Genomic DNA, 13,617 nt, shown 5'->3' on the forward strand with positions numbered 1-13,617 from the left:
TTGTTGCCCACAATCATATTGGCAGACTTGGAGTCCTGCGCTGGCTTCTTGTACTTGTTTGGGCATTTGTTCGCCCAATCTTCCTCTGAACCACAAGTATAGAAGCCATCTCCCTTCTTATTCTTCTTGAAGGGCTTCTTTCCCTTCTTCTTGAAGTCGGTATTCTGTTGGACAGAATTCTTGCCCTTGGGCTTGTGGGAATTGAAGTTCCTGTGATGTACTATATTGGCAGCAGAAGAGCTTTCCACCGCTTTTACATTGGAGTCCTTTGCTCCCGAGTTGTGCTCAACACTCAGATGGCCGATGATGTCCTCTACTGAGAACTAACGCCTCTAATGTTTCAGAGTAGTAGCAAAGTTCCTCCAGGAATTAGGGAGCTTAGCAATTATACAGCCTGCGACAAACTTGCTCGGCAAATTTCTCTTAAGAACCTCAAGTTCTTTAGCTATGCATATTATCTCATGAGCCTGTTCCAATACAGAACGGTTGTCAACCATCTTGTAATCGTGGAACTGCTCCATAACATACATCTCACTCCCAGCATCGGTGGCCCCGAATTTAGATTCGAGCGCCTCCCACAAGTCCTTGGCAACATGCATATGTAAATATGCATCAACCAGCTTATCTCCGATCACGCTAATGACTGCTCCAAGGAATAGGACGGTGGCCTCCTTAAACATCTTCTCCTGTTCAGGAGTGATAGTTTCCATAGGAGTGACACCGGTTACCGAGAACACGTTCATAGCCGTGAGCCATAAGGTGGTTCTCATTTGCCAACGCTTGAAAGAGTACCGGTAAACTTATCCGGTTTCAGTGCAGCAGCAAAACCATTACTCGAAAAATTCCTACACAAATTAGGTTTTTGGATTGTTGAGAAAATAGGCAATTTTCCTAGTAGATTAATCCATGAAATAATTACTAACATGGCATTAACTACGTTCATGACATACTGATCACGGAGTATACTAGCAAGTACTACACATATAGCAGAAACATCTACGCATATAGGCAGTACTACTAGTGCAGACAGAAACAGGAGAGAGATAAACATATCATACCCTCCGATCGGCCAATTGGCCGTAGCAGCAGCGGTGGTGGCGACAGCATCCTCTGTCGCCTTCTTCTCGGCTTCGGCCTTCTTGCGGACGAGACGGTTAGCTTCGCTTGGTGAAGACATGGCGATGACGAGGGCGACGCGGACGTAGACGAAGCAGACGGACGGAGGCGAGCAGTCGCGTGATCGCTCGCCAAAAACCTAATCGCCCCTCTCCCGTACAGCAACCGGAGAGGCGGGGTTTCGGAGGCCTGCTCTCCCGTCGACCGTGTACGCGGTAAACGGGACGGAGTCGCCGGCGGCAGCAGCAGCAAAAGGAACGAACGCGTGAGGCAGATGCGATCTGATTCTCGTGACGGCTAGGATAGGCGATCGCCTGCTTATAAAGGTGGCTGGGTGGAGAGACGTGGGCCGAACCCACATCCGAGTCGGTAACAGCCCACGATCCAACGTCTCGGTTCGTGCCGTGTCCGTTACGTATTCTTCGTTCCTGACCGGCAAAAATAAGCGCGTAGGTATGAGCTCGGCTCGGCTCATTCCCGCAACCCGCGACGCGTCGTGACGAGGCATGGCGTGGGGTGGCGGGCGGCGGAGGAGGAGTGCGCGAGGGCACCTTCTCTTCTCACTCTCAAATAGCATGTGGAAGAGAGACCCTTATAAAGGGGTTCAACTTCTCCTCCACTAGCGGGGTGGGACTAAACTTCCCACCACCTTGTCATGCCACCACCTACATGGGCCCTTGGAGATTTTTCTGAAATTCTCTAATGGGCCTAAAGCCCACTACCAATTTCAACAATCCCCCACCAGATCTCAAGGGCACATCGTGTTCCCTCGTTCCAATTATTGTTTTAATATACCAGCATTTCAGTGAAGACCTGTTAAGGTTGAGCTTCACCTAGAGCAAGCAGCTACACCCCTTTACAACTAAACAATGGACTATGCCTTGAATTATCCGTTTGGCGTAAAGGAGCTTCACCACAAGTCTTACTAGTACTAGACTGCCGAAGGTGACCCCTCGGGTGGAGCATATTAGTCACGCTCCTGGCCTATTGATGAGTTTACTAGAGATCACCCAAATCTCATAGACTGTGACCAGCAGTCAAGCTCATATAGGTGTGTTCCTCCAAAGATCGCTCTGTAGGACAGCATCTTGCTTACACATAAGCTTTAGAACACATTAAGACAGTAGTCATCCTACCATACAATATCCGAGAGTATTGCATCTCCAATGTAGTGGGTTAGTAAAGTTACTCTCCTCAGTTCACCACTGGCTTGTTTTCCCAGGTCCTACTTCACGGGATCTCCGATCATATAGGTTGGGTTACTACCATGGCAACTCATGTGGGTCTCATACCCATCTCCCTCGATGCACTATCTATCACAACACGTGATAGCCCTTTAGTAAAGGGATCTGCCAGATTCTTAGCCGTTTGGATGTAATCCAACGCTATCACTCCAAAGTTTCTCAAACGTCTGACAGACTTCAATCTCATTCTTATATGTTTGTTGGACTTCATATTGTCCTTTGAACTCTCCACTTTAACAATAACTGTTTGATTATCGCAGTTCATAAGGATAGCCGGAACCGGCTTCTCAACCATAGGTAAGTCCATCAAAAGATCTCGAAGAAATTCTGCTTCGACACCAGATGTGTCTAATGTTGTTAATTCTGCTTCCATTGTCGATCTCGTTAAGATCGTTTGCTTGCAAGACTTCCACAAAACAACACCACCCCCAAGAGTAAACATATACCCAGTAGTGGCCTTCATCTCATCAGCATCAGAGATCCAATTCGCATCACTATACCCTTCAAGTACCGATGGGTATCCCGTATAGTGAAGCCCGTGGTTGACAGTACCTTTCAAGTAGCGCATAATTCTTCCAACAGCACGCCAATGAACATCGCCCGGGTTTGCAACAAACCGGGTAAGTTTGCTCACAGAAAACGCGATGTCAGGCCTCGTTGCACTAGCTAGGTACATAAGCGAACCGATAATTTGAGAGAATCTCAATTGATCTATAGCTGTGCCTTTAAACTTTCGAATAAGCACACTAGGATCGTATGGTGTTTGAGAAATTTTGCAGTCTGAATATCCAAAGTGACTCAAAATCTTCTCAACATAGTGGGATTGCAGAAGTGTAATCCCACCCTCATCATCTCTCAACAGCTTGATGTTCAAGATAACATTAGCCACCCCAAGGCCCTTCATCTCAAAGTTTTGAGACAGAAAAGACTTAACCTCCTCAATTACTTTGAGGTTGGTTCCAAATATTAGTATGTCATCAACATACAAGCACAATATAACTCCTTCGCCCCCACCATGGCGATAGTATACACATTTGTCAGCTTCATTAACAACGAAGCCAACAGATGTCAGAGTTGTATTAAACTTCTCATGCCATTGCTTAGGTGCTTGTCTCAGACCATATAAAGATTTCAGCAACTTACACACCTTTCCTTCCTGACCTTCTATCACAAAGCCATCTGGCTGTTGCATATAGATTTCCTCATTTAGCTCTCCATTCAGGAAAGCCGTCTTAACGTCCATTTGATGAACGAGAAGACCATGAGAGGCCGCCAGTGAGAGTAGTACTCGAATGGTGGTCAGTCTAGCCACAGGTGAGTAAGTATCAAAGAAATCTTCTTCTTCTTTCTGGGCATAGCCCTTGGCCACAAGCCTTGTCTTGTACTTTTCAATCGTACCATCGGGCCTAAGCTTCTTTTTGAACACCCACTTGCATCCCAATGGTTTGCAACCATAGGGACGATCAGTCATTTCCCATGTCCCATTAGCCATGATGGAATCCATCTCGCTACGGACCACAGCTTTCTAGTAATCAGCATCTGGAGAAGCAGACGCTTCTGAAATAGAAGTGGGATTATCATCCACGAGGTATACGAAGAAATCATCACCAAAGGTCTTTGTAGTCCTTTGTCTCTTGCCCCTACCAAGGGTTTCCTCGTCATCCTCCTCGGGATTATCATCATGTGTTTGTTCATAATATTCCATAGGAATGGCAGGTTCAGGAGTTATCTCAGATTCCTGTCTAGAAGTGCTTTGCATATCTCTCATGGGAAATATATCCTCAAAGAATGTAGCATCCCTCGACTCCATTATTGTACCGACCTTCATTTCACGTACCTCAGATTTCACTACTAGAAATCTATAGCCTACGCTATTCTTAGCGTATCCCAAATTAACGCAGTCCACAGTCTTTGGTCCAAGCTTACGCTTCTTGGGGATCGGTACATTGACTTTCGCCAAGCAGCCCCAAGTACGCAAGTACGAGAGCGTCGTCCTTCTCTTCGACCACTCCTCGTGGGGAGTGACCTCATTATCTTTTGTAGGAACTTTATTCAGGACATGACACGCGGTCAATATAGCCTCCCCCCACCATGCCTTGGATAAACCCGATGTATCTAACATGGCGTTAACCAAATCAGTTAGAGTACGGTTTTTCCGCTCGGCAACCCCATTTGACTGGGGTGAATGGGGAGGCGTCCTCTCATGAATAATGTCGTGTTCCATACAAAATGAATCAAATTCGTTTGAGAAGTACTCTCCACAATGATCAGACCTGACTCGTTTAATTTTCTTTTCAAGTTGATTCTCAACTTCTGCCTTATAGATTTTAAAGTAGTGTAGAACCTCATCTTTAGTATTTAACAGATACACATAGAAATATCTAGTGGAATCATCTATCAATGTCATGAAATATTTCTTTCCACCTTTAGTCAACACACCATTCATCTCACAAAGATCAGAATATATGAGTTCTAATGGTGCCAAGTGTCTCTCCTCTGCAGCCTTGTGAGGCTTGCAAGGTTGCTTTGCTTGCACACACGAATGGCACTTAGAACCTTTGGCTAAAGTGAAAGTTGGGATTAAATTTAGTTTTGCTAGCCGCGACATAACACCGAAACTTATGTGACAAAGACGTGAATGCCAAACTTCAGATTCATTAACACTCGAATGAATATTGTTCACGACTTTATTACAAAAATCTGCAAGAGAAAGCCGGAACAGACCTCCGCAATCATAACCTTTTCCAATGAAAAGTCCATATTTCGTAACTACTACTTTATTAGACTCGAATACGAACTTAAACCCTTCTATACACAGAAGGGAACCACTAACGAGATTCTTCTTGATGGCGGGGACATGCTGGACGTTCTTCAGCTGCACGATCCTTCCCGAAGTAAACTTCAGATCGACCGTGCCAACACGAAGAACAGAAGCACTCACGCCATTCCTCATCAATACGGACCCGCGACCGGTGGCCTGATAAGAAGAGAACAATGATAAGTCAGCACACACATGAATATTTGCACCCGTGTCCACCCATCAATCGGTGGACTGACAAACTGTAAATACAATAAGTAAATTACCGTACCCAGATGCACCACTTTCATTGTTGCCGACAATCATATTGGCAGACTTGGAGTCCTGCGCTGGCTTCTTGTACTTGTTTGGGCATTTGTTCGCCCAATGTTCCTCTGAACCACAAGTATAGCAGCCATCTCCCTTCTTATTCTTCTTGAAGGGCTTCTTTCCCTTCTTCTTGAAGTCGGTATTCTGTTGGACAGAATTCTTTCCCTTGGGCTTGTGGGAATTGAAGTTCCTGTGATGTACTATATTGGCAGCAGAAGAGCTTTCCACCGCTTTTCCATTGGAGTCCTTTGCTCTCGAGTTCTGCTCAACACTGAGATGGCCGATGATGTCTTCTACTGAGAACTCACGCCTGTGATGTTTCAGAGTAGTAGCAAAGTTCCTCCAGGAATTAGGGAGCTTAGCAATTATACAGCCCGCGACAAACTTGCCCCGCAAATTGCACTTAAGAACCTCAATTTCTTTAGCTATGCATATTATCTCATGAGCGTGTTCCAATACAGAACGGTTGTCAACCATCTTGTAATCGTGGAACTGCTCCATAACATACATCTCACTCCCAGCATCGGTGGCCCCGAATTTAGATTCGAGCGCCTCCCACAAGTCCTTGGCAACATGCATATGTAAATATGCATCAACCAGCTTATCTCCGATCACGCTAATGACTGCTCCAAGGAATAGGATGGTGGCCTCCTTAAACATCTTCTCCTGTTCAGGAGTGATAGTTTCCGTAGGAGTGACACCGGCTACCCAGAACACATTCATAGCCGTGAGCCATAAGGTGGTTCTCATTTGCCAACGCTTGAAAAAAGTACCGGTAAACTTATCCGGTTTCAGTGTAGCAGCAAAACCATTACTCGAAAAATTCCTACACAAATTAGGTTTTTGGATTGTTGAGAAAATAGGCAATTTTCCGAGTAGATTAATCCATGAAATAATTACTAACATGGCATTAACTAGGTTCATGACATACTGATCACGGAGTATACTAGCAAGTACTACACATATAGCAGAAACATCTACGCATATAGGTAGTACTACTAGTGCAGACAGAAACAGGAGAGAGATAAACATATCATACCCTCCGATCGGCCAATTGGCCGTAGCAGCACCGATGGCGGCGGCAGCATCCTCTGTCGCCTTCTTCTCGGCTTCGGCCTTCTTGCGAACGAGACGGTCAGCTTCGCTTGGTGAAGACATGGCGATGACGAGGGCGACGCGGACGTAGACGAAGCAGACGGACGGAGGCGCGCAGTCGCGTGATCGCTTCCCAAAAACCTAATCGCCCCTCTCCCGTACAGGAACCGGAGAGGCAGGGTTTCGGAGGCCTGCTCTCCCATCGACCGTGTACATGGTAAACGGGACGGAGTCGCCGGCGGCAGCAGCAGCAAAAGGAACGAACGCGTGAGGCAGATGCGGTCTGATTCTCGTGACGGCTAGGGTAGGCGATTGTTGGAATTATGCCCTAGAGGCAATAATAAATATAGTTATTATTATAATTCCTGTATCAAGATAATCGTTTATTATCCATGCTATAGTTGTATTGAATGAAGACTTATATACATGTGTGGATACATAGACAAAACACTGTCCCTAGCAAGCCTCTAGTTGGCTAGCCAGTTGATCAAAGATAGTCAGGGTCTTCTGATTATATACAAGGTGTTGTTGCTTGATAACTGGATCACGTCATTAGAAGAATCACGTGATGGACTAGACCCAAACTAATAGACGTAGCATGTTGATCGTGTCATTTTGTTGCTACTGTTTTCTGCGTGTCAAGTATTTGTTCCTATGACCATGAGATCATATAACTCACTGACACCGGAGGAATGCTTTGTGTGTATCAAACGTCGCAACGTAACTGGGTGACTATAAAGATGCTCTACAGGTATCTCCGAAGGTGTTCGTTGAGTAAGTATGGATCGAGACTGGGATTTGTCACTCCGTGTGACGGAGAGGTATCTCGGGGCCCACTCGGTAATACAACATCACACACAAGCCTTGCAAGCAATGTGACTTAGTGTAAGTTGCGGGATCTTGTATTATGGAACGAGGTAAGAGACTTGCCGGTAAACGAGATTGAAATAGGTATGCGGATACTGACGATCGAATCTCGGGCAAGTAACATACCGAAGGAAAAAGGGAATGACAAACGGGATTATATGAATCCTTGGCACTGAGGTTTAAACTATAAGATCTTCGTAGAATATGTGTGATCCAATATGGGCATCCAGGTCCCGCTATTGGATATTGACCGAGGAGTAACTCGGGTCATGTCTACATAGTTCTCGAACCCGCAGGGTCTGCACACTTAAGGTTCGACGTTGTTTTATGCGCATTTGAGTTATATGGTTGGTTACCGAATGTTGTTCGGAGTCCCGAATGAGATCACGGACGTCACGAGGGTTTCCAGAATGGTCCGGAAACGAAGATTGATATATAGGATGACCTCATTTGATTACCGGAAGGTTTTCGGACTTACCGGGAATGTACCGGGAATGATGAATGGGTTCCGGGTGTTCACCGGGGGGGGGGGGGGGGGGGGTGGGGCAACCCACCCCGGGGAAGCCCATAGGCCTTGGGGGTGGCGCACCAGCCCTTGGTGTGCTGGTGGGACAGCCCAAGAGGGCCCTATGCGCCAAGGATAGAAAATCAAAGAGAAAGAAAAAAAAAGGAGGTGGGAAAGGAGAGAAGGACTCCACTTTCCAATCCTAGTTGGACTAGGATTGGAGGAGGACTCCTCCTCCCTTGGTGGCGCAGCCCTTGGGGCTCCTTGAGCCTCAAGGCAAGCCTCCCCTCCCTCCTCCTATATATATGGAGCAATTAGGGCTGATTTGAGACAACTTTTTCAAGGCAGCCCGACCACAAACCTCCACGGTTTTACCTTTAGATTGCGTTTCTGCGGAGCTCGTGTGGAGCCCTGCCGAGATAAGATCATCACCAACCTCCGGAGCGCCGTCACGCTGCCGGAGAACTCATCTACCTCTCCGTCTCTCTTGCTGGATCAAGAAGGCCGAGATCATCGTCGAGCTGTACGTGTGCTGAACGCGGAGGTGCCGTCCGTTCGGCACTAGATCGTGGGACTGATCGCGGGACGGTTCGCGGGGCGGATCGAGGGACGTGAGGACGTTCCACTACATCAACCGCGTTCACTAACGCTTCTGCTGTGCGATCTACAAGGGTACGTAGATCGGAAATCCCCTCTCGTAGATGAACATCACCATGATAGGTCTTCGTGTGCGTAGGAAATTTTTTGTTTCTCATGCGACGTTCCCCATCAGCGATAGCCTGCTTATAAAGGCGGCTGGGTGGAGAGACGTGGGCCGAACCCACGTCCGAGTCGGTAACAGCCCACGATCCGACGTCTCGGATCGTGCCGTGTCCGTTACGTATTCTCCGTTCTTGACCGGCAAAAATAAGCGCGTAGGTATGAGCTCGGCTCATTCCCGCAACCCGCGTCGGGACGAGGCGTGGCGGGTGGCGGAGGAGGAATGCGCGAGGGCGCCTTCTCTTCTCACTCTCCAATAGCATGTGGAAGAGAGACCCTTATAAAGGGGTTCAACTTCTCCTCCACTAGCGGGGTGGGACTAAACTTCCCATCACCTTGTCATGTCACCACCTACATGGGCCCTTGAAGATTTTTCTGAAATTCTCTAATGGGCCTAAAGCCCACTACCAATTTCAACACCTTGCGGCGACCAAGTGTCGATGCCGTGTCGCGCCGAAGAAGTCGATGAAGAATTGCATCACTTTCCACACCGGCCTGGCGTATGGATGATGCATGTTGATGTCGCTTCTTGTAGATGTACTCGACGAAGATTATTCTAGATGATGTAGTCATACAGCTCGGTGTCGTGAAGCTAGGTGTCGTGGCGGCGCAGGGTCGGTGGAGATCGCATCCACGCTCATGCGTAGCCGTAGAAGTAGAAGACCCGAAGGCCCTCCCGGTGACCCGCGCTCTGAGCCGGCTTGATGAAGATGTTGATCGTGCAGCTAGGTTGTCGCGGCCGTTGGCCATACCGATGAAGTCGCGGACGTAGAAGCAGCATACGGCTCGCTGTGTGCATGCATCCATCGTCCTGATCTCCATGTATGCATGCATGCATGCATGTACAATGGGGTTGATTGGATGCGATTAATGTGCACATGTTCCTGGGCATCACCGTGGGCGCTGCCGCGTTCGGCTGCTGCGAGGAGTGCGCCGGAAAGAGGCCGATTGGATTTGACGATGGCTGCTCCTGAACGTACCGTGCGGTCCGACGTTTGCTGCTGTTGGCGTAGATCGGATTGCTGGGAGCTGCATGCGTCGTCAGGCATGCACGCGCATGGTATGCGCTGCCTCGAAGTAGACTCGCCGGCCCCTCCGGAGTCCTGCGCGCGATGTGAGACGATGCCGCGATTGGAGTCGAGGGCGGGTGGCGCCGGTCCATCTTCCTTCCCAGGCCAGGCCTTGTGAGTGTTTGAATCGGCCGGCTGCTCCAGCGCCTGGCCATGCATGCAGCTCCTGGATCGCCGGCTGCTCCAGCGCCAGGACATGCATGCAGCTCTTGGATCGTTGCTCCATCGTCTGGCCAGGCATGCAGATCCTGGATCGCTGCTCCAGCTCCTGGATCGATCATGTGGTTGTGGACGCCGGCGGAGCTCATGTCGAGGATAGCCGATGCGGGTTGACGAAGTAGAGGCCAGAATCTCGGGACGGCTGTTTGTCGAGGCAGATGCCGCGGATAGGATCGAGTCCATGTGACCCGCCCGGTGTTGATGCGCTGACCGCCCGTGATGTAGATCGCGTCGGGGAGGTGTCAGATGCGCTCGTTGGCAGCCGTCTAGGATAAAGATTTCTGCACTGACCTGCTAGAGATTTATGTGGTGGCTAAAGAAAACCTATTTTAATAGAACTTCAAAAATTGGATCTAATCTATGAACTGATCTAGAACCGATCTAATCATTTGATCGATTCCGCACCCTCGGGGAGAGAAGATTAATCTCCCCGGGGGCGGCGCGCTGCGGAATTGGTGGAAAGTCTTAGGATCGGCGTCGTAAGACTAACCGCTTTGATATCATGTGAAAATTATAGATTGGCTGACTATTGTTGTTGTTGTATTGATCTAACCCTTGTAGGGGTATATATAGAAGTACATGAGGGATAGAGGCTTAGAGTACAAGACAAGTTACACGTGGTTTAAACTAATTCTATTTCTATCTCCTTATCTCTAACTTAAACTCAATTATACTTCTAACACTCACCTCTTGTTCAATCCCAATCATCCATGTCTGTTACTTCCTCCGTCATGGTTTAGAAAGTGTGATTTCGTTTACATGTATTTTTAGAATAAAAGAGGATTAAGGCACGTGACATTTCTTACTTGGTTGGCCAAGGGTAATCCTTCTTTTAATTTTTTTACTACTTTGTTAATTAAGAGTACTAGTAGGCTGCATGCACTCCTCCTTTAGTGGTTGTGTAAGTTACGGTGCATTATGTTCTCAAATAATTAGGCGCCGTGTGATGATTGTGTAAGCACTTGCAAAAAATAATAATTAGAACCAATAAAGATTCACCTTGGTCACAGAGATCGCTAATGCACGTTTTCTAAACTGTGACGAAGGAAATAGTGTGTAAATTCCGTAATTAATCCATCCGTGAGTATAGCATTGCTCCTCGGCCTCTCAATCGACCCCATGTTGTCATGTTTATCTGAGTAAATTGCAAAAACCATCACAATGACCATAGGTTTACATCAAACACTGGTTTACAAATTTGGTCAGAAACCACTGATTCTTAGCCTATAATATTTTGCGGAGAACACTCATCGGAATTTTTAGACATTTAACCACAATTATGACATGTGAGTCCCGCAAAAGCTGATGTGGCATAATTGTTGGTCTCTAGTATTTTTGCATAGGCACCTGGCTTCCACAGGAATGATGCATGCGGACTTATAATAAAATATCAAAACCAGGTCTCAACAAAGTACAGTAAGGTCTAACAAAAGAAAATAAAAAGATACAAGACGTCTGTTGCGCCACAACCAGAAAAGATAATAGGCCTAGATGACTAACCACCTATCCTATTAATATGTCGCCATCCAAACCGGTTGAAGATATCCTGAGCTACCATCTCCCAGCGGACACACCCAGTAACCAAAGGCTCCCTGGCTTCCACAGGAATGATTAAGGACCACGTGTGGATCAAGGCAGTAGCCCTGAAGATATCCTGCAAAAAAGTGAATATAGCTTTGTCTGTTAAACACTAAGTCATTTCTGCAGTTCCATGCAGCCCAAAATAGTGCACAGGATCCTACACGAATAAGTTTACCAGTTTGAACATCAACCCCATTTAACCACGTCCCAAATAGCGTGTTTATAATATTAGGTGGACTGATGTTGAAAGCAATGTGAAGCGAGCGCCATAAAAGTTTAGCCATAGGACAATCTAGAAAGAGGTGCTTAATAGTTTCTTTATTCTGACAGAAGCTGTGAAAAGACCACGATGACACCTGGAGGGGGGGTGAATAGGCTATTTAAAAACTTCTTCGGATTTGGCTTAAACCTAATACGGAAATAAACTAAGAGGATACTTTTCAAGCACAAATCCTAAATGCAATAGGCACCGCAACGTGCACCAACAACACGATCTACCAAAATGGACATAACACGGTTACTAACAAGCACAAGTAAGTTACACAAACTTACTTGAGCTATATCACACGACAAGTAGGTGAACGACACAAGATACTAGATCACACTATAGCACACGATATATCAAAAGCTGCAAGTGTGAACGTGTGGATATAGAGGGTATGCTTGAACGATTAATCTTGTACAAAGAAATAGTCAACTCAATATAATGAGCACAAACAATATGCAATGTATGTATGCTCAAGTAACACAAGTAAACCACAAATAGGGAGTTAGGGTTAAGGATAACCAAGGTCACTCAGACAAAGATGTATCCCGATGTTCACTTCCTTGGAGGGAAGCTAGTCACCGTTAGAGAGGTGGATGTTACCACGAAGGCACACCAATGCCACGAAGGCTCACCCTATTCTCCCTTTGAGATAACACCATGAAGGCGTTTCTCAACCACTAGTGGTAAGCCTTTGAGGTGGCTTCCAAACCCTCACAAACTTTTCTGGGGGTAATCACATGGATTGATTCCTCTCCGAAGAACTCCTACGCTAGGAGTCTCCAACCTCCAAGAGTAACAAGATAACGGGAAATGCTCAAAACTTGCTCAAATCTCAAATAGCTTGGGTTGAGAGGAGGAGAGGGAGACGATCTATCTTTTGATTGGAACAACTCTCAAAGGGGCTCACAAATGCTCTTGGGATCTAAGATTTGGTGTGAGCAAATGTGTGTGAGGTAGAAGTATGTTCTTATGAGGATATGGCTGTGTTGGGCACCCTCTCACAAAGTGGGAGTGGGTATTTATAGTGGAGAGGGGAAAGTGACCGTTGGGGTCACTTAAGTTTCACAGTGGTCGGACGTCCGGCAGTTCTCGGATGTCCGGACGCCCACAACGGGTCGGACGTCCAACAGGAGTCAGTCGTCCGAGGGATGTATATATATCAGGAACTATTGTATAAACGAACAGGGACCGAACGACCGAAGAGAAGGTCGGATGTCCGAGAGTTCAGCTCTGTTCAAGGGCACCGGATTCCGAAAGTGGTCAGACGTCCGGCTCTCGGACGACAGGGGAAGGCCGGAAGTCCGAGTTATATGACTCTGGATTTCTCTGGTGCAAGGTTCCGGTTTTACGACGTGGTCGGGCGTCCGGCCCTCGGACGTCCGGAGGAAGCTGGAAGTCCGAGTTATTTGACTCTGGATTTCTGTGGTATAAGGTTCCGGATTTCCGAAGTGGTCGGGCGTCCGGCCCTCGGACGTCCGGAGGGAGCCGGATGTCCGAGGCATTGGTTCTGTTTGGAGATAAAAGCAGAGCAGTGGAGATGTGGTATGAGCACAAAAGTAGAGATGTAGTTTGAGCAAGTTCATCGCAAAACCTGTGATCCCCTCTTAATAGTGCGGGATCCCTAAAGACTCAAGAATCATAAAAAGGGTACTGATGATCCATACTTGAGTGTATACTTTTATTCGCTGATCATCACTCCGCACCACTAACGTCAAAGGAACTGATACCTTTGAGTTAGCCCTCACTTGAGCTTGATGTTGTTGTTC

Source organism: Hordeum vulgare, chromosome 3H (assembly GCF_904849725.1).
Source record: "Hordeum vulgare subsp. vulgare chromosome 3H, MorexV3_pseudomolecules_assembly, whole genome shotgun sequence".
Classification (NCBI taxonomy): domain Eukaryota; kingdom Viridiplantae; phylum Streptophyta; class Magnoliopsida; order Poales; family Poaceae; genus Hordeum; species Hordeum vulgare.